At 40.1% G+C, this 22,630-nt stretch overlaps 1 protein-coding gene across 4 annotated transcripts in view; it reads right to left on the reverse strand.

Annotated features, from left to right (window-relative positions):
- Positions 1-22,630, reverse strand: part of RUSC2 (RUN and SH3 domain containing 2) — a 60,125-nt gene that overhangs the window by 17,038 nt on the left and 20,457 nt on the right. The window contains exon 1 of one of the 4 annotated variants that reach the window (XM_081281515.1): positions 19,911-20,286. The exons of 2 other annotated variants lie outside the window; for them this stretch is intronic. The gene's annotated coding sequence lies outside the window, so the exon portion shown is untranslated. Of the gene's footprint in view, positions 1-5,735; positions 5,958-19,910; positions 20,287-22,630 lie in introns of those variants that run through there. One more of the 4 variants, XM_081281514.1, reaches the window with a different exon arrangement.

Genomic DNA, 22,630 nt, shown 5'->3' on the forward strand with positions numbered 1-22,630 from the left:
TATTAAAACTAAGAAGCAAGTATTTAGATTCTTCCTCCTCCCTTTTCTGAGAAGAAGTCTTCTCTGTTGGACTCTAAACCCTTGTATGTTGACTTGGGTAATGAGGTAGAGATAAAGGAAGGCAGAAACCAGAGAAGCTAAACTGAGTTACAAGATTATGAGTTACAAAAGAAGATACACAATAAATATTTGTTATTTTGAATTAGGTGATAGTTTCTTAGGACACCAAAAGCAAAAGTGATAAAAAGAAAAAAACAGATAAAGTGGATTGCACAAAAATTAAACATCTTTGTGCTTCAAAGGATACCACCAAGAAAGTGAAAAGCCAATTCATTCTATGGGAGAAAATATTTGCGAATTATGTATCTGATAAGATATATATCTTTGAAAGGCAAGCACTCTACTAACTGAACTATATCCCCAGCCTGAAAAGATATATATATCTTATATATCTTATCAAAATATATAAAGGACTTTTACAACTCAATAGATAACACAGAGAATGTAGCTCACTGGTAAAGCACTTGCCTAACATACCCAAGGCTCTGGGTTTGATCCCTAGTGCCACAATCAATCAACAAAGATACACAATTTAAAAATGTGCAAAGAATCTAAACAGATACTTCTTCAAAGAAGACATAAAAATAACTAAAGGCACACAGTATTAGTCAATAGAGAAATAAAAACCACAATGTAGTGCCACTTCGCTTCCACTGGGATAGCTAAAATACAAAATAAAATAACAAGTGTTGATGGTGTGAAGAAACCAGAACCCTCAAACATTGCTGAGGGCATTGTAAAATGATGCAGCCACTTTGGAAAAATGACCCGGCAGTCCTTCAAAATATTAAAAACAGAGTTACAAGATCCAATAATTCTACTTCTAAACTTGTATACAAACATTCAAAGCAGCATTATTCAAGTGGAAACAATCCAAATATCCAAAAACTGATAGATATACAAAATGTGATATGTACATGCAAGGAAATATTATTTGGTGATAAAAGGAACAAAGTCTTGATACAAGCTACAATATAAATGAATCTTAAAAATATCACACTAAGCGGGGTGTGGTGGAGCACACCTGTAATCCCAGTTACTTGGGAGGCTGAGGCAGGAGGATCACAAGTACAAGGACAGTCTTAGCAATTTAGGGAGACCCTGCCTCAAAATAAAAAATAAAAAAGAACTAAGGGTGTAGCTCAGTGGTAAAGCACCCCTTGGTTCAATCCTCAGCACAAAATTAAATTTAAAAAATGAAATAAAATAATGCACTATTTAGCTGGGCATGGTGGGACACACCTATAGTCCCAGCTACTTGAGAGGCTGAGGCAGGAAAATCACTTGAGCCCAGGAGTTCAAGACCAGTTTGGGCAACATAGTGAGGCCCTGTTTGAAATAAATAATAACAATGATGTTGTGTTAATATGATTACTGACTCGGAAAGATGTTTACAAAATGTTTTTAAAATTTTTAGTTATAGATAGACATAATTCCTTCATTTTATTTATTTATTTGGGTACCTCAGGGGCACTTGACCACTGAGCCACACCCCCATACCTATTTTCTATTTTATTTAGAGACAGGGTCTTACTGAGTTGCTTAGCACCCTGTTTTGCTGAGGCTGGCTTTGAACTCACAATCCTTCTGCCTCAGCCTCCACAGCTCCTGGGATTACAGGTGTGCACCACTGTGTCCAGCTTATTTATTTATTTTTTGTGGTGGTGAGGATCCAACCTTATACATGCTAGGCAAGTGCTCTACCACTGAGCTACAACCCCAACCCCACAAAATATTTTTAAGTTTGTGTATGTGGTACTGGAGATTGAACCCAGGGGCTCTCCACCACTAGGTCAGCCTTACTTTTATCTATCTATCTATCTATCTATCTATCTATTTATTTATTTATGAGACAGGGTCTCACTATAAGTTGCCCAGGCTGACCCTGAATTTATGATACTTCTGCAACTTCCCAAGTAGTGGGATTACAGACATATGTCATTGTCATCATGCCATCATGTCTGGCAAGTGTTCACAACATATTATATGAAAAGAGCAAATTACAAACAGCATGTATAGTATGGCACATTAAAAAAATATGTGTATATGCATGGAAGAAAATCTAAAACATATGCAACAAAATGTTAATAGCTCCTACCTCTATTGAATGATTCTGGATTATTTTAAATTCTTTTTGTTTCATCTGTATATTCTAATAAATACCCATTATGAACACAATTTAAGGATTATTATTATTTTTTTTTAAAAGGGAGATTTTTCCCTACATAGAGTGCTATATTTTCCCTAAGATCCAGGCCATAATTCCAAGGCCCGGACTAAAAGGAGTATGGAGAAATTTCGTATACACATACATAATTTTAAGAGCACCTATGGGTTATAGCCACAAATGATTTTTAATGGGTACTTCCCCCTTTTAAAAGTAACATTTTCAAGAACTATTCACAAGTATACAAGAGTTTATGATTCTTTCCCTAGAACAATCACCAGCACATGCATGTATTCATATGGCAAAACACTGATGCACAGATACAGTCTAGAACACTGGTCCTCTAAACTGGGGATAAGAACAAATATATATGGAAGGTAGCACAGGAGCCCTTGGCTGGAGGGCACTGACTGTTTTGTTTTGTTTCTGTCTCCCAGTTTAGAATGCAGGTCAGAGGTTAGAGACTAACACAATCAACTCTGTGTCCCTAGAACTTACTACAGTGTTTGAAATCTGGTAGGTGCTTGATTATCTGAGGACTATTTTACTCATTTTTCAAAAATTGAGTTGTCTTTTCTTTATTGAGTTGTAGGAGTTTTCAAATTTATTTTGGATACATGTCTTCTGCAGGTACATGTCTTATGAATATTTCTTCTCAGTCTATGGCTTGTTTGTGTGTCTGAGTCCTTCCCCACCCTTATTTCTCTTTTCAATCTCAGCTTCCACAGCTCGAGGACCCTTGTTTTGCATCTGTGGTGGAAAACTGTTTATTTTATTTCTTTTTAGATATAGATGGACATGATACCTTTCTTTTATTTATTTTTATGTGGTGCTGAGAATCGAACCCAGTGCCTCACACATGCTAGGCAAGCGCTCTACTACTGAGCTACAAACCCAGCCGCTGTTTGTTTTCTTAATGGCATTTTTTTTTAATTGTTAGAAGTTTTTAATTCTTATAAAGCTCAATTTTTCAGTTTTTTTCTTTTAGGGTTAAAACTTTTTGTATCCTGAGATATCTTTATCTAACCCAAGATCATAAAGAATTTTTTTTTTTTTGCTTTTATTCTAAGAGCTATATAGTTTTGGCTTTTACTTTAGGTTATATGGAATCTTACTTTAAGTATCAAGCCCCTTTACTCATGATTTCACTTATTTTATAATTGTGTATCTCAGAGAAGATCTTAACTCCTTCCCAATCTCCATATAACCAGGGCAATGCTTGCCAACACTTCCTCCATGGACAATTCAATTTGATCAACTATGGAGAAGTTCTGCAGGTATCTCATGAAATCTTGTATTAATGCCTCACCTCACCCCCTTCACATTTTTTACAAAGCACTTTTTATATATCATATCTCATTGATCCTCATACCAACTTACCAAAGTAGGCAGGGCCATCTTAATTTTTAAAAATAAGGAAAGTGATACCCAGAAAAATGAAATTTCTTACTTAAGATTACTTAGAGAATAAATAACGGAATTAAGATAGGATCAGGAATCCCAACTTTTGAAAAATTTTCTTGTTCAGTTAAGAATGTAATGAGAGAATGTTGTATATTTGACTTGATTTCAAATAACAGAAAACATTTACTGAGAGCACATCTAAAATTCCTAGGACTGACTTGTCCTATGTCAAGACAGTTTTAATATTGTGGCCCATAACTCTGACAAAGGCAGCAAGAAAACAGGTGGAAAAGCTCATTCCAGACTTCTTTTCTACCCTGATTAATGGAGAGACATGGAAGATGAAGCTGGAGAAGGAATAGAAAATCTAGAATAAAAAGAAAGTTGAAGGAAGCTCTCTCAGATGAGCCCTCTAGCTATGGCTATTGGTTAGCTAGTAGAGGGGTGGGCTCAGCCAGCATGAGGTGGTGTAGTCTGCCTCTCCAGATCCAGGGAAAGCTTTCTGTAAGAGCCCTTCTACTGACTCTGGTCCCAAATGGGTCTCTTGGTCTATCAAAACAATGCTATTTATTAGTGACCATTTACACAATAGGCATCCACTATAACACTTTCAAGTAGACATAATAATTCCCATTTTACAGAAGAGAAAATTGAAGCTTAGTAGTTTCCACACAACTATAGTTGAGATGGGATTCAAACCCAAGTTTGTCTAATTCTCAACTATTTCCATCATAATTGCCTCCCAAAGGGGGGAAAAAAATATCTGGGCCACATCCTCTTCCTAAAGTCTAAGTGACTACCTTGTTCCCAGAGCAGCTACTTTCCACCTCCTGGGCAGGCCTACACTTTAACTTCCCCGGTTAGAGCCCATACCTACTCACCTCTATTCTCTGAGCCCATAGTCTCTTTCCTATTACTGCTCCCACGCTCTTCTACTCTGTAGAGTCCTCAATCCTGTCCTTCCCGCTCCAGTTCCCAGTCCTTGTCTCCCTGCCCCATTCATGGTCCCACAAACCCCCTTTCCCCTGCTCTGTTGTTCATTCCTAAATACTTTCTGGGAACTAAACACTCCCACGAGTTTCCAGTGTATACCTCAAACACATATCTGCACACCAGGGAACGCTTGTCTCCTATTACCATGTTTCTGAATTCTCAATCAAGGTGGTTAATGGAAACAGAAATTTAAGGGACTCTTTACCTGCTCAGCAACAGGAAAACCTCAGAAGAAAAGTTTCCCTGTCTTTGGTCATCAATATCCTACTGCTAGTCACATTCCCTCACATACTGCTATAACCCATTCCTTCTTTCTTGGCCTCCTGAAGGAAGGGGGTGTGTGTGGGGGGGTAATGTACTGTCACTATTCTCTAACAACCTGACCTTGACTTGAGGTCCTGTGGTGAGCCTTTTTCCTGAATGAGTTTTCTCTAGGGCAGGGATGAAGGGAAGAGAGAAGGATGGTGGACTGGAGAATGTTAACTTAGCTTATGCTTTGGTCTCTTTCTGCTAGGAAGAAGCTAAGTCTGTATAAGAAGGCTGATTATAAGAATCACTACAATAACTGTTCTCCCCCCATACCCCCTCTCCCTACTATGGGGTTTTGGTCAACATTCTTTCTTAATTTGGGCTGAGTGGTTCCCACAGTGCCAGAAGATAAAGTGACAGTGCATGCGTCTATGTGCACACATATATGCATGAGTGTGAAGCGAAAGGCTGCCCAGCCCCTCTTGAAAGCTTTGTGGATCCCAGTATAGTCTCCATCATAAACTTACAGTAGCTTTAGGGGTCTCCTCCCATTAAACCTTTGTTTCTAGACCTAACACCCCCAATCCTGATTATACTGGCTACAGCAGCTTCATTACAAATGCCCAGAAAGGAAGCATAGGATCTTCTGCTTCTTGACAAAATGGCATAATAGCATTAGCCCAAGCCTCTGCACTTCCCCATTCCTGCATGGTAGCCAAATGCATGCACGGATGAGCTTATCTGGAACTTGCTAATACTCGCTTTCACAGACAAAGCCAACCCTCAGAAGCCAGGGCCCAAATGTTGATCAGAGATTCTTAGGCTCTGCCGCTCCCCTCCCCCCAGTACCGCTGAGCCATACCTCTGTAAAGAGCCTTGAGCTGGACCAAGAGGCTCCTGTCCTTTTGCACTCCCACCGAGGTCTACCTGGACAGCTCCAGCTGAGGCATTGTTCACAGGATCACAGAGGGGTGGGGTGGGGTGGAGGAGAGCTGGGATGATTTCCTAAGATCTGATTTCTGCTAATACAATGGCATCCTAGCTAATGCAGGGAGGCTGCGCAATCCCAGCCCGTCTCCTTGCTGCTGCCGCGGCTGCTGGTACTGGTGCTGCGGGTGACGTTGCTGCTAAGGGAAGGGGGGAGGGAAAGGAGCAGGCATGCCCACAGTACAGCCACTCAGCCTCCCTCCCCATCAGTCCCTCTGGGCCTGTTAGCCTAGGGAACGGGAGGGTGGAGAGAGAAGTCAGTTGCAGAGGGCAGGCGGTGCCGGAAGATGGAAGATCTCAATACAGCAAAGGAAAAATAAGGAGAGCTGGCCTGGGCCTAACTCCTCTGCAATTCTTAGGAGTGTCAGGGAAATAGCCTGGGCAGAGCCTGGGAGCTTCCTTCCTTTGGCCCTGCTTTCAGACCTTAGTCAGAAACCTCTCCCCCACCCCTGCTTTTTGTCCACTTTGAATGGCTCCTTGTTTTCCAGCTTATTCCTCTCACTAGGATTCCAGACTAGCCTTAGGGTGGAGTAGTCAGTCTGGGAGGGGATTCCTGATGTCCTGAAGGCAGGCTGCAGGGACCATTCTATCAGAAGGAATTCAGTTCTTGTGGATGCCTGACCAATCTTAGCACCAGGCTTCCTCGGGGGCTCCTCAGGCAAATGGATGGGGTCTATTTAAAAGGACTGGGCTATAAGAAGGCTTCTGTACAGAGTGATTGTGGGCCTTAGGACCAATGTGGCTGCAGGTCCCCCTCCTAATACACAGTTCGATTCAGTTCCCTAGATCTTCAGGTCTACCAGCTGAAGCAGAACTGGGCTTCTCACATACATCAGTTTTTGGTCAGTCCTGAATTGGGTCAAAGTGGGTTTCTATGGAGGAAGAATCCTTCAGCCAGACTGAGAGGGCAGGAAGCCCATCTTCCCTGGGGAAAGGAAGGCTGAGGAAAGGGAGTGGTCTCTCTCAGGCCAGAGAAAAATTTCAGTTGTCTATAGAACTCCTGAGTTCTCCGCCCTTTTCCTGTCCAAGTTCTGTGGGAATAAGAGTAGAGAAACCACAGCAAGAGCTACTTGTACAGTAAGTGGCAGCACTTTGTCCATTTCATGCCACTGCTCCCTGCTGCTATCCTTGAATATAGAGATGCTCTCAAAGTGGGCTGGGTTCCCAAGCAGTATCCCTGACTATAGAGTGCCTCCCAAGGTTCCCTACAGTCATCCTTTGGTATCTGTGAGTGTGTGGGGACTAGTTCCAGTTCCTCTGTGGATATCAAAGTCTGAAAATGCTCAAATCCTCATATAAAATGGGATAGTATTTGCATCTAACTTAGACTTACTCTCCTGTATACTTAAAGACATTTCTAGATTACATATAATACCAAATACAACATAAATGCTATATAAACAATTAGTATACTGCATTATTCAGGTAATGACAAGGAAAAAAGTCTGTACAAACCTTTCTTTTTTTCTACCAAACAATGTTCAGTGCAGACACAATTTTTCCCTCCGGAATACTGTGATCCATAGTTGGCTGAATCTGCAAATACGGAACCTACAGATCTAGAGAGCAGATACACTGTCTGGACTCCACAGTGAAGCCTTTGGATTTCAGGTCCTCAATAAAGAAGCCTTCAGAGAAACCACAGTCCAAGACCATAGCAGCTACCTCTCAGGATCCAGAAGAAATGTAGTTTTCTTTCTCTTTCTTACTTCTTCTATTTCTCCATGAAGCCTATATCCTCTGACACCAGGGTGACTAAGATGAATTATAGAAAAGAATGAAAGTGGATAAAAAGACCACTTTGGCTTGTTTGAGGGGCCATGGTCCCCTGATCCTACAAAGCAAGAAACAATGAGGAAGGGAAGAAGGGAGAGAAGCTCTTGTTCATAAAACTAACCAACTATTAGCAGTCTCCTCAGGGAGGCTGAAAGGAGCAGAGATTTTGGTCACCATATTCATCTCTCCCTGAACTGGTATAGACCACTAAGAGGACTGGATAAACAGCTGTAGGCTAGGCAAAGTAGGTATTCCTGACCAAGTGCCTGGAGTTCTAGCTGCTTGTTGTGAGAATTCTCAGCCCATAGTCTTTGACCCTGAAATTTCTGTGAGGCTAAACCAACCACTCTAATGTGCCTGGGAAAGGGTTCCAGTCACCTATGGAAGGCAGCATACTTTCAGTGCTTGATTTAATTTTACCACATCACAGACCACATTGAAACCTATTTCCCAACTAAAAGAACCCCAGTTCTTATTTGTTTATTTATTTTTATTTTGAGATAAAGTCTCACTAAGTTGCCAAGGCTGACCTCAAACTTGCCATCCTCCTGCCTTGGCCTCCCTATTAGCTAGGATTATGGTCATGTGCCACCATGCCCAGCTAGGACTGCCAATTTTTTAATTGGTTCAGGAGTATCACTAAAAACAAGAGTATCAAAACAACTCTCCAAAAAGCCAACAATCTATATGGCTTTTGATGAAAGATCAAATTATTTTATAACCAGAAACAAAATACAAATATACTATAAACTTCAACAGCCTCTTAGTTTTCCCACCTGCAATTTACCTTCCAGTACTCCCAGATTCATTTTCCTAAAGCACCATCTTTCTTCAACATATCACTTCTCCTGTCCCTTGTAATGGTTTGTCATTCTCAGAAGTTGAAGCTCCTGATTTTGGCTTCCAGGGTCCTTCACCTTGGCTGTCTATTCTCCTCCACCCAACCTTACTTTGAATAGCTTCAAACCTGTTTCATAAGCCCATCTCCTCTTTACTGCCTCTGTTCATTCAGATTTACACTTGGCCACCTTCAGAATTATCTTAAAATCTACAAAACTCTAAGCAACTCCTCCATCAAGTCTTCACCAATCACCTCAGAGCCAGAAATAATCACTCTCTTTTCTGAACCAGTGATTTTCAGGTTGACTTCAAAGACAAGAAAGCAAAATTCCCATCAAAACTGTGGCATCAAGCTGGATGCGGTGGCATACACCTGTGATTCCAGCTTAGGCAGGAGGATTGCAAGTTCAAAGCCAGCTTCAGCAACCTAGTGAGGCCCTAAGCAACTTAGGGAGATCCTGTCTCAAAATAAAAAGGGCTAGGGATGTGGCTTAGTGGTTAAGTGCTCCTGGGCTCAATCCCTGGTACCAAAAACCAAAACAACACATACACATACACACACACACACACACACACACACACACACACACCAAAAAAAAAAAAAAAAAAAGCAACACCCAAAACCAAACCAAACAACAACAACAAAAAAAACATACCCAGGGGCACTCTAGAACTCTACCATTAAGCTACAACCCCTGTTCTTATTTATTTATTTATTTTGAGAAAAAGTCTTGCTAAAGTTGCCAAGGCTGACCTCAAACTTGCCATTCTCCTGCCTTGGCCTCCCTACTAACTAGGATTACAGACATGTCATGTGCCACCATATCCAGTTAGGACTGCCAATTTTTTAATTGTTCAGAAGTATCACTAAAAACAATATCAAAACAACTCTGCAAAAAACCAACCAAACAAAAAAAACCTCTATCAACTGTCATCACCATTTCACAAGAGAAAGCATACTGCCATTATTTTTCTAATTACATTGTGTTATAGATGCAAACATTAACAGAAACTAACAAATTATCTTTTTTTTGGTACCAGGGATTGATCTCAGTGTTGCCCGACCACTGAGCCAAATCCCCAGCCGTATTTTGTATTTTATTTAGAGACAGGGTCTCACTGAGTTGCTTAGCACCTCACTTTTGCTGAGGTTGGCTTTGAACTCACCATTCTCCTGCCTTAGCCTCCAGAGCTGCTGGAATTATGTGACTGTGTAGTTCCCCTGAGTTCAATCCCTGGTAGCAAAAAAAAAAAAAAAAAAAAAAAAAAAAAGGCAGCTTAGGCCAGGTGCATGGCACATGCCTGTAATGCCAGTGACTCCAAAAGAAATAAGTTCACAGGAGCATTATTCATAATATTTTTAAAAATGGGAACAAAAACCAACATACTCAAAAGATGAAAGGATATCCACATAATGGAAAATTATTCAGCATAAAAAGGAATGAAGTACTGATGCATGCCACAACACAGATGAACCATGAAAACATTATGTTTTGTGAAAGTAAACAAACATAAAACAATCACTTTTTAAAAAATTCCATATATATAAAATGTCTGGGCCAGGTATATGTATAGAGATAAAAAAGCAGCAGCAGCCTTCTAAGGGGTGTTGCTTGGCTCCATAGAGGCAGAAATCTATGAGAGCCCTGTAACTGGGGGAATCTCAGGTGAACCAGAAAGCAGAGGCTATCACTGGCATGTCAACTCAGACAATCCTCTCTTTCTTTTGCCCTTTCAACAACAAAATTCTTAAAAGAATGGCCTGTTAACTCTATTTTCTCCTTCACCATTTCTTTCTTTTCTTTTTTGGTGCCACGAATTGAACCCAGGGGTACTTAACCAACTGAGCCACAACCCTAGCCCTTTTTATTTATTTTGAGACAGGATCTCTCTCAAAGTTGTTTAGGGCCTTGCTAAATTGCTGAGGCTGGCCTTGTACTTGTGATCCTCCTGCCTCAGCCTTCCAAGTTGCTGGGATTATGCATCATTTCTTAACTAGCAGAAATCTGCCTTCTTGTAATATTTGAATTGTGTAAAGCAGCTTTAATTTTTTAAACTTATAATATCTTAATTGATTTGACATGATTAGCCATCTTCTCCTACTCTAACACCATTCCTTCTGGTTTCTGTTAACACTAATCCTCCTAGTTCTACTTCTTATATCTTTCTTTCCTCATTATTTAATAAAACAATTCTTGGCCCATATTCAAATGCAGACTTACAGAAAGTTTCAGATCTGAAGTCTCCTTCAACTTAAGCTGGGTTTAGTCCTTCCCATATCTTTGCTATTGATATAAAAAGAAAAACCATTTATTTTTTAGTTGTAGGTGAACACAATACCTTTATTTGTAGTGCTGAGGATCAAACCCAGTGCCTCACGCATGTGAGGTGAGCACTCTTCCTCTGAGCCACAACCCCAGCCCTTTGCTATTGATTTTTAAATCTACATTCTTACTGAACTTCCAGAAGCAAATCTCCAGTAGCCTATTAAACACCAGATCCTGTCCCCATTACTATCATCCTAGTTTGGTCCTGCATTACCTCTCTTTTGAATTATTGTAGTCTTCTAACTAGTTTTCTTGCTTTTCTTCTGGCTCTGTCCTCCCCCAAGTATCATATATGTTGACACAAATTTAACTTCCCCAAAGTAGTACCTTCAATGTGTTCCTCTACTGGTAAAAAACCATCAGTGGCCCCTGCCATCCAAGGATAAAGCCAAATTCCTTAAGGAGGCAATCAAAGTTCATTCTTATCCTAACCATGTTCCATTGAAATCTATTCCAAATTTTTAGCGTTAGTTCATGCCACTGGGAAGATATCTGGACTGTAACCCCTATTTCTCTTGCTATTTTTTAAAAAAATGTTCTAGCTCAGATTCTACCATGTCTAGAAACTTTTATCATGGAAGTTCTCCTGAACTTCTTCAGTACAACTCATTTAGTATCAAGCCTTGGCCATTTTATTTGACTATTTATCTATTGATAAAAGGACATTTTTAGAGAATGAGACTATGTCTTATACCTTGATAGATACTTCTGAGCACAGGATCTTAACACATAGTAGGGCACCAGTTTGTTTGATACAGCTACTGAATGATATGCAGAGCAGGCTAGCTGGAACTATGTCAGCTTGCAGGTTAGCATAACCTGCAAACAGCTTATAAAATGGAGAAGAGGAAAATAAGGAAGAAAAAAACCAAAAAGCTGAGTCCTAATAAAATTCTTAGTAAATAGATCTTTAATGCCAAGATCTTAAACTCTGAACTATTCACTTTATTTATTTGCCTGGCTCCTATAAGGCTTTTGAGTTAGCAACCTTTGTCCTAAAGTAACAGTTACCTTTTCCCTTATACCCTCATGCCCCTTGACTTACTTCATATTTACACAATGATGTTTACTCCAGTATAACTTTTTTTTAAGAGAGAGAGAGAGAGAGAGAGAGAGAGAGAGAGAGAGAGAATTTTTCAATATTTATTTTTTAGTTCTCGGCAGACACAACATCTTTGTTGGTATGTGGTGCTGAGGATCGAACCCGGGCCGCACGCATGCCAGGCGAGCGCGCTACTGCTTGAGCCACATCCCCAGCCCCCAGTATAACTTTTAAAAAATAAAAAATGAGAATATTCTAAATATTTTAAAAGGCTAATTAAAGTTTACCAATATAATGGAAAATAATGAAACCATAAAAATTATTTGTACAAAGAAAAAATTCTCTCTCTCTCTCTACTCTCTCACTCTCTTTAAAAAAAAATTATGTGTACAAAGAAATGTTTAATGGCATTGAAAAAAGCTTATAAGTTAATAAGAAGTAGAATATTAAGTTATACAGAGTTTTGTTTTTTGCATTATTGTGAATGAGATACTATGAGGAACTCTTATACTGAAAAACACTAGGTCCCATATAGTACATATTTTTAAGCACTTCAGTGCTCACAGTAAATAGGAGAAATCTCCAAGGCTACTCTCCCAAACCCCCAAAAGGATGAAAAATCATAAACTGTGTAATAAGAAGGGTTCCTTGTGGGCCTGAGCTAAAAGCATCATTGCTGTTAGGAAGACAAGCCTCGGACCACTGGAAAGGTAAGGGAACTAAATCTGAGACTCCTGCATTAAACTGAGACCCCTGAAGGAAGTTCAAGTGATCTAAGTTTGGTGGTGCCCCATATCTCTTAGCAGAAGGAGACAAAGCTCCTCTGAAGGAAAATACCTCCCAACTTAAGCCCACAAATTCTCAAAATTAAAAAGCATGCAAAAATTAGTTTATAATGTGAAGACAAGAAATCATAAGTGAATAATAAACAATAAAATAATTGATTTAGACTGCTAGGACTTCAAATGTAAAAAAGCCACATATAGCTGGGTGTGGTGGCACATTCCTGTAATCCCAACAATTCAAGAAGCTGAGGAAGGAGGATTTCAAGTTTTGAGACCAACAATTTAGCAAGGCCCTCAGGATTTAATGCCCATAATCCCAGAGGTTTGGGAGGCTGAGGCAGAACAATGAGAGTTCAAAGCCAGCCTCACCTACTTAGGGAAGTCCTAAACAACTCATCAAGACCCTGCTCTAAATAAAACATGAAAAAGGGCTGGGGATTGGCTCAGTGGTTAAGTACCACTGGGTTCATTCCTGGTACCAAAAAAAAAAAAAAAAAAAAAAAAGCACCAATAAATGAATGAAAAAAAGTAATTGTTTCAGTTGTCTATAAGTTAAATTTGTTTATTTGAATCAATAATAGTTTGGAAATGATATAATAGCTATTGGTATGTTGTGTGATCCTGGGTCTAGCTTTTCCTTACCCTCACTTCCTGTAGAATGGTGATAAAAGTTAACACCTACAACATTAAAGAATTAATCCTATTGAATATTTAATATTGTGTCTGACATACAGTAAATATCAATAATTGTAATATACACTATCATCAAGTGATAAGAAAAAAAGCCCCACAAACAAGCCATACAACTGACTAAAATGGGACAGCAACCTTTGGTAAATCTGAATAGACTGAATAAGGGTCCCTCTCTCCACCCCTCAATTCCAACACTCTTCAGAACTCAGTGACTACATGATAACTTTCTTAAGTAACTGAGAAATTTAGGAGTGTTGAAAATAAAGCAGATATGAACACAACCATTGGCTACTGAGTACTTCTATGCCTGGACCAAGCTATTTTAGGGGAAGTCAGTAGGCTAAAAAAAGGATGTGGAGCAGAGAGAGAGAGAGAGAGAGAGAGAGAGAGAGAGAGAGAGAGAGAGAGAGAGAGAGAGAGAGAGAGAGAGAGAGAGAGAGAGACCCTTCGATAGATTTGAAGAGGAACCTACTGAAAAGTGTGTATGAAAGTACTTTGTGTGTATGAAACTACACATTTTACAGAAAAGTAAAGCATTGTTCTTACTCTTTAAAAATGCTAGGAACTAAGCTGGGCGTGGTGGTGCATGCCTGTAATCCCAGAGGCTTGGGAGGATGAGATAGGAGAATCGTGGTTCAAAGCGCTAAGCAACTCAGTGAGACCCTGTCTCTAAATAAAATACAAAATAGGGCTGGGGATGTGGCTCAGTGGTAAAGTGCCCCTGAGTTCAATTCCCACTACCAAAAATAATGCTAGGAATTGGGGCTGGGGCTGTAGTTCAGTGGTAGAGCGCTTGCCTAGCATGTGTAAGGCACTGGGTTCAATCCTCAGCATCACATAAAAATAAATAAATAAAATAAAGTTCATCTACAACTAAAAAATATTTTTTTAAAAATGGGGAACTCGGGCTGGGGATGTGGGTCAAGCGGTAGCGCGCTCGTCTGGCATGCGTGCGGCCCGGGTTCGATCCTCAGCACCACATACCAACAAAGATGTTGTGTCCGCCGAGAACTAAAAAATAAATATTAAAAATTCTTTCTCTCTCTCTCTCTCTCTCTCTCTCTCTCTTCTCTCACTCTCTCTTAAAAAAAAAAATGGGGAACTCTTGGGCTGGGGATGTGGCTCAGGCGGTGGCGCGCTTGTCTGGCATGTGCGGGGCACTGGGTTCGATCCTCAGCACCACATAAAATAAAATAAAGATGTTGTGTCTGCTGAAAACTGAAAAATAAATATTTAAAAAATTGGGCTGGTGATGTGGCTCAAGTAGTAGCGTGCTCGCCTGGCATGCGTGCGGCCCGGGTTCGATCCTCAGCACCACATACCAACAAAGATGTTGTGTCCAGCACCACATACCAACAAAGATGTTGTGTCCGCCTAGAACTAAAATATATATATATATATATATATATATATATATATATATATATATATATATATATAAAATTGGGGAACTCTTAGAGTTATATATTGGATGTGTCCTTATAACTTAGGAGGATCAAAAAGAAAAAAAAATCTGTTTAGGACTTGAGCAGACTGCAGTGGTGGCAGAACCAGAATCTTGTATGTAAAACTTCAAAGAAAAGATATGTATCTATGAAGTTTGAAGTTTTAATAAACAGAGTAAAGGTATACCCTTGCCATCTCTCAAAAATTACTTTCAACAAAAACAACAAAGGAGAACAAATATTAGACACAAAACCAGTGCATACAGAGAGAGATGCTATCAAAGATTCAAATAGATTCACCTCTGAAGAATCCTAGAATGACTCAGGAATTAGAGACCAAGTACTCTGAAAGTAGGGTGAAGTACTAAACAGTTAAAAACCAGGATGTTGGTTCAAGTCTAGAAGCAGCAATTTAAGACTCCCAATCCCCACCATCTACCCTACACTGTCAGGAGATGGACCCCTCTCCTGCTCCCAAAGGGAACTGGAGATTTTCCAGAGAAATTTAAATGGAACTAGGTTAGACTCAGGAAAACAAGGCACAGAAGTAAGAATGACGGGCCAAAATGGAAATTGGAGAAGTGAAAGTCTCCATTGGAGAATTCCTAGACTCCTTTCTATTTCTGGAGAATAACAATAGCTAAACTGATTTATTCTACCCTTAGCCCTGGCAGATAACTTCGCCGTAGAAACTCAATTAATCCAGAGGAGACTATCAGATACAGATTTCTGGGTGTTCCCCCATGAGAAAGCCAGCTTGCTGCAGATGCCCTCCATACAAATTCACCAGCTAATGTGCCTATTCACTCCCACAAGATTTCCAATCAGGTTTTTAATACTTGATTCTTAAATATTAATCAGTAGCTAGATTACCAAACTTTCAAAGACAGACTCTAAAAGAAAGAACAGAGTAGAACAAAAACAGAAAGCAGGAGTCCAAGAGAAACAGACACAATGCAGAGAAGAACAAAAACAAAACCCAACTCAGGAGATTATTTGGTCACTTTATTGATAATGCTAACTTTGAACCTTTGATTATGACAGTATCTGCCAGGCTTCTCCATTGTGAAGTTACCATGTTCTCCTTTGTAATTAATAGGTAACCTATGGGGAGATTACTTTCAGACTGTGTCCTGTAACCCAGCATGTTTTCTTCTAGTTCTTTTTAACAGTCATTGATAATTATTATCCGAATTAGTCAATTACTACAATGGCTGAACATGAAAAATTTCTCTTTACTATTCCTTGTACATTTATTAGTTGGCATTTTAATATAAAAAAGATTTTCCTTTTCCTTCCTTTCTTTTTTTATTTATTTGGTATAAGTATGGATTTTTTTTTTAACTCAGTGAGTCACAATCCATTATTGGTATTGATTTTGATGCTCACACTGTCCCAGATTTGGTACTATTTGGCTTTTTTTTCTTCATTGTGAAGACCTTTATGGTTAGGTAGAAATCTTTAAAAATAAGTCATTTTGGAATAATTTTAGATTTACAGAATTTACACAAAGGGAGTTCAGAGTTTCTGCACATCTTTTTTTTTTTTTTTGGCTCTGGGAATTGAATTCATGTGTGTTCTACCAGTGAGCTACATCCTTAGCCCTTTTAATTTTATTTTGAAACAGGGTCTCACTAAGTTGCCCAGATTGGCCTCATATTTACTTTTTATTATTGATGGACATTTATTTCATTTATTTATATGTAGTGCTGAGAATCAAACCCGGTGCCTCACACATGCTAGGCAAGTGCTCTACCACTGAGCTATAATCCCAGCTCTGGGCCTAGAATTGTGATCTTCCCACCTCATCCTCCTGAGTAGCTGGGATTACAGGTATGTGCACCACAACTGGCTTCTTCTGTACATTCTTTAATTCCTTACTGTTAGCATATGTACCTCCTACATAATTGTGGTACAAACGTTAAAACAAAGAAATGAACACTGAGGGGCTAGGGATGTGGCTCAAGCGGTAGCGCGCTTGCCTGGCATGCGTGTGGCGCGGGTTCGATCCTCAGCACCACATACAAACAAAGATGTTGTATCCGCCAAAAACTAAAAAAAAAATAAATATTAAAAAGTTCTCTCTCTCTCTCTCTCTTAAAAAAAAAAAGAAATAAACACTGAGTATATTACTACTAATTAAACTTGTAGATTTTTTTGAATTTTCCCACTAATGTCCCTTTTCTGTTATTTAGCTTTACAAATAACTTAATACATTATAACTTTTATAAAACATGTAAGTTAATTAAAGACAAAAAAATAGAGCAAACCACCTCCCAAATATAGATGTGTATTGGAGGCTGCTGATAAACAGTTAGATGGTACAACAAGTGTATCTCAGCAGAGAAAAAGATCTTCATTTTTCCACAATCAAGACACTGAGTGGTTTGGAAACTTCCAGACAGGTAATTTGTAACAAAAAGAAAACAGATAAGAAATATAAGATCTTAGTAAATAGTCTCTGGTCTTTTCTAATAAGCACTCAAGCTGACCTTTCACTTCAAGACACTTCTTTAGAAATTTATAGGGGTACTTTCTTTGGATTAACCTAGGCAGGTATCCTTTACATCAGCAACAACCTGTGAGTGGCCATGGTTTCACTTCAGACTGTGTGATTAATTCCAGTAGCCAAGATCAGAAATGGTCAAATTAAAACAAATCCAAATTAATTATGATAAGCTGTACTTTCTTTCCTGAACTAGAAACATTCTGGAGTTATTAATTAATATCACTTAGTGAGTCACTAATCAACCAAGTAAGCCACAAGCATCTACTATTGCATTCCGCTATGTCTAAGGCACTGGCTGATGTTCAGAAGTAGCAGTCCAATTTGAAGGAATAATAATTTTGTTAAAATCATTGTCAATATGCTTCTTGAGGGGGCCAGGGCAGCAAAGAGGACATTTCAGGATGTGAGAAGAGGGTTAGAGTGGTGGTTTCAAAAAAAAAAATTATTTTTTTCCAGCCCAAATACATAAAATAGCTACTCTGGTTGAAGCTGGGGAAGTGAAGGCTCTGTACACTCTGACTCCCTTTCCCCTACTCTGGAGACCCACAAAGGCATCTTTTTTTTTTTTTTTTTTTTTTGTTACTGAGGATTGGACTCGGGTGCTTAACCACTGAGCCACATCCCTGACCCTTTTTTTGTATTTTATTTAGAAACAGGGTCTCACTGAGTTGCTAAGTGCCTTGCTAAGTTGCTAAGACTGGCTTTAAACTTAGGATCTTCCTGCTTCAATCTCCAAAGTTGCTGGGATTATAGGCATGTGCCACTGTGCCTGGTCCTCAAAGGCATCCTGAAGGGATGCTATGGCTTATTAGATCCTGGGCAAAGGCAAAGGCAAAAGCAGCACTGAGCATGGTTTGTTGGGGTTGGGAATACAGGAAGAGAAACAAATGATTTACTGACAGAAATCATCTCTTCTCTTTCTTTGTGGCTGCTAAACCAAGTGTTTATAAAATAATATTGGTTAACTTCACTAATAGCATACTTAATTTTTTTTAAAGAGAGAGAGAGAGAGAGAGAGAGAGAGGAGAGGAGAGGAGAGGAGAGGAGAGGAGAGGAGAGAGAGAGAGAGAGAGAGAGAGAATTTTTTTAATATTTATTTTTCAGTTTTCGGCAGACACAACATCTTTGTTTGTATGTGGTGCTGAGGATCGAACCCAGGCGGCACGCATACCAGGCGAGCGCGCTACCGCTTGAGCCACATCCCCAGCCTCAATAGCATACTTAATTTTCCAGAACATAAATAAACTTTGTCCTGTACATGAACTCAGGAAAGTCAGCTTGTATAACCACCCTCCAGCTATCAAAGTTCTACATCTTTAGATGCCATGAAATTAGACAGAAGCTCTGAGTTTTCTACAAGACAAGTACTTCTCTGTGAAATACGGGAGAGCTGCTGAAAGAATTTGGATAGTTAAGAAGTGGTAGTAACAGGGACTTTTGTGACATCTGAGCCTGAGTTGTAAAAAAGAGAACAAACAAGCTGTTCGATGTCTGCGCACCTGGCTATAGCCTCAGGAGTCTACAAATGAAATGGCAGCCAACGCCCAGGAGGTCATCAGTCTTTCCCTGGGGTAGAGTATAGCTGTTCTTCACTCAGGCTAGTTTCTAACTGGTTTCATGTTATTTTGGTCTCCAAGTAAGGCTGGGAAGCATTCTGGGAGTGTGCTGGAAGGGTCTAGGCTGAAGGCTGTCCCAGACACACCAGCTGCTTCCTATTTAGGATCCCTAATATAGTGTCCTCTTTTGAAGCACAGAAGATGCTTTGCTTTAGACTTCTTACCTATGTTGTAGAAAAGTCCACCCCACCCCTAAAAGTCAAATATAGACACCTTGGAAAAAGCCTAAAGCAAATGGGCTCTTCCCTAGGACTACCTAGTGTGGGCCTACTTTCTTTTCCCCAGGTCTGTTTTCTCCCTTATGAACTGAAAATTTGCAGACACCTTTAAAAAATATCACTGACAGAGAACAGCTTGGGCAGAATCCTCAAAAAGTTCCAAGCCTTTTACTTCCTAGGCTCAGCAGTGCCTCAAGCTCCCAAGGCTCCATTCAATGAATGGAGACTGTAGCACTAGGAAATTATAGCTAGGAAAGAACAGGCTAGAAAATACTGACCCTCATTGCAAAGGGTGGCTTTCCTTTATTCCATAAAAATTGGGAAAAAACTAGCTTTGTTCCAGGGTCTCTTTCTGTCCAAAAGGGACTATTCCTAGAGGGAAAAAAAAAAAACAAAAAACTTCTTTTTTTCCACAGGACCAGTCAGAAAGTGGATGCTTTCTCCACCAGGGCAACCATTTGATTCCCTCCTTAGCTCAACTAACTGTACCCATTTGGAGGCAGAGGGTTCACTCAGATGACCTCTTAAGTTCCCTTTCAGGCCTAATTATAAACTAAGCCAAAATAAAATCTGAAGCCCCAGGGAGGTTCCTGTGCAAGGTGTTAATAAACACTCTCCTTCTCACCCTCCTGCATTCCAGCATGACTGTGTGGACACATGCGCTCCCAAGTGTCTGGCTTCTAACTGCTACGGTTTTAATTCCCTAGAGACTGAGAATTTGCTGTAGATCTTATTTCTTTTGAGGATGTACGTTATGGGGAGAGGGGACTATAGGGAATTAGGAAGATTTAGTTCCTACCTTGACAGTCAGAGTTCTTCAGATGAGGGGACTGAGAATGCAGCAGAGACTACAGGATAACGCCTCTCAATGCTACGTGTAGCTGAGCAGCAGGGAACAGGAAAACACAGAGACCAGAGGTGGATGCTCAAAGCCCCAGCTTGGCCTGCTTTTGCTTGCAGGACAGTTTTCAGGAGTAAGGTGGCTGGAACACAAAAGACTCCTATGCTGCTTCTTAACTGCTCAGTGTGGTTAATACCTTGCTTACTCTTTGGTTGATCCTTTTGGCTTCTGGGCTCTAGGAAGTAAAGTCAGAGTGTTCTCTGCTCTCCCTCCCTCTAGACAGTGGATGAGACATGTAGGCTGGTAAGCTGCTATCCAATCAGTTTGTCCAAAGCTGTAAATAAAAGGGCACATATGCACTGAGAAGTAGGTTATGAGAAGAATCTGGATTGAATTACACAAGCCAGTTGTGGGTCCAGGGTGGGGGAGGTAGGATAAAGTGAGAGGGAAGCGTGGCTGCCTTTCAAGGAAATCTTTTCATTTAAGGGCACCCTTCCCTCATCATGTCCACAAGAAGCCATCAAAGCCTTGCTCCTCTAGGGAACCAAGTTCTGATCTGGTTATGTTCTCAGCAGGGGTCATGTCAGGAGTACTATCAGTCTGTCAGAGTCAAACCCTTTTCCTGGAGGTGTCCTTAATTTCCAATAGACTTTAGACAGTCACCAGGCTTGGTAAAAGCACTTGCCTTGCTAGCAAGTGGTAGCAGAAACCATTTTAATGTACCAATAACTCAATATTAAGTTATAAGATTAAAGTAAGCAAATATTTTTTGTTAACTCTTTTTTTTCTTCCCATAGTAATAGGGATTGAAACAAGAAGTGCTCTACCACTGAGTAACATTCCCAGTCCTTGTTTTTATTTTTTAATTTTGAGACAGGGTCTCATTAAATTGCTAACACTAGCCTGGAACTTGCTATCCTCCTGCTTCAGCCTCCCGAAGCACTCAGATTACAAGCAGGTGCCACTGAGCCCAGCTTGTTTTTTTGTTTTTTTTTACACCAGGGATTGAACCCAGAGGTGCTTAACCACTGAGCCACATTCCCAGCCCTTCTTATCTTGAGATAAGGTCTTGCTAAATTGCTAAAAGTGGCTTTGAACTTGAGATCCTCTTATCTCAGCCTCCTGAGCCACTGGGATTATAGGCGTGTGTCACCAAGCCCGGCTCCAGCTTGTTTTTGTTTATTTTTAAATTTTTAAAAAGCAGGTGGCTGGAGCATGGCCAGTTCTTGAGGCTTCGGGAGCCTATGTTCTATAATGTTCATTGCACGGATTTGGTGTAAAGATGGGCCTGGCCTTAAACAGCTATGTAACTTTGGGAAATCAGTAAACCTCACCAAACCTGAGGTCTTTCAGCTGTAATACTGGCATATTTTCCCTCAAAGGTTTGACGGAGAATTAAATAAGATACTCTATGTAATACCTGACACATGATTAATGCTCAGTAATAAGTCCCTAATATTATTATACCACTGGCAGAGGAAAGAGTCCTTTCCTCTCTCCCAGTTTTAAAGACTCCAGGTCTAGGAAATCGGGGAGCAAAAAATCTCTTTTTGGAGCTGTGGCTCAGTGGTAGAGTGCTCGCCTGGCATGTGTGAGGCACTGGGTTTGATCCTCAGCACCACATAAAAATAAAAAATAAAATAAAGGTACTGTGTCTATCTACAACTGGAAAAAAAAAAGAGTCAAAGGAATAGAAAGAAAGTCATATTCTCTTTTCCCCCCTGCTCTACACTAGGCCTGAATCAGTCGTCTTATGCTCATTATACTGTAGACTGGTAGCTGGCGCTGGGAGCCTCAGGCTCTTGCAGACTAAAGACACTATAGGACTCCATCTCATACCTGTTGTAGGTATGAGCCCAGACTGATGCTGCTTCTCCTGGGGCCCCAGATCACATCCCAGGAGGTGAAGGGGAAGAACACTCTGATCTCAAGATGGCAGGATAGGTCTGACTAGGCTGTTGTCTGTCCATCACAGCTGCCTGTGAGGCCTATAGACTAATAATAGCAACTCTGATGCCAATGGATTAAGACAGACCGTAGGAGGTGTTTATTTTTACACTCTGGCGTCAGTATCAAGTTCTACTGGTTACTGCCCAAATGTAGGACAGCTTTCTGCTATAGGAGTGGCCTCAGGCTTCTCCAGGTTGCTAAGTTGGATTCTGGAGGAAGCCAGCTTTGTTGAAAATCAGTTTAGCATTAACAGTGACAGGGAAGGGGAAGAAACAGAGCTTTCATGGGTCCAGGTATCTAGTCCCAACTCTTTGGGACCAGATGGACCTCAAATTGAAAACTTTTGCTCACAGCATTTTTCAGAGTCTTGTACAAAAGATCTAACACATTGTTTTAGTCAGGGCACACATACGCCCACTCACAAACTGGTTGCATTGAAATGATGAATAAAATCAAGGAGAGACTGCCATTGAACCAACCAAAAGCGGACCCTTTCACAAATCCCAGAGTAGTACAGAGAGTGTTAAGATGAAAAAGAAAAGTCTGCTTGGAGAGTTTTATAAGATATTTGAGACAAAGAATGGGTTAAGCTGGTCCTCAATTGATTTGCATAGTTTTTAGCAGGAATATAAAATTCCTTGAAAATTTGTGTCACCAGAGTTTCTTTCCTAGACATTCATTACACAATAAGATTAAACCACCAAGAAATCAGCCATCATCTGGCCAAG

Source organism: Spermophilus citellus, assembly GCF_964194105.1.
Source record: "Spermophilus citellus genome assembly, chromosome: 2".
NCBI lineage: Eukaryota > Metazoa > Chordata > Mammalia > Rodentia > Sciuridae > Spermophilus > Spermophilus citellus.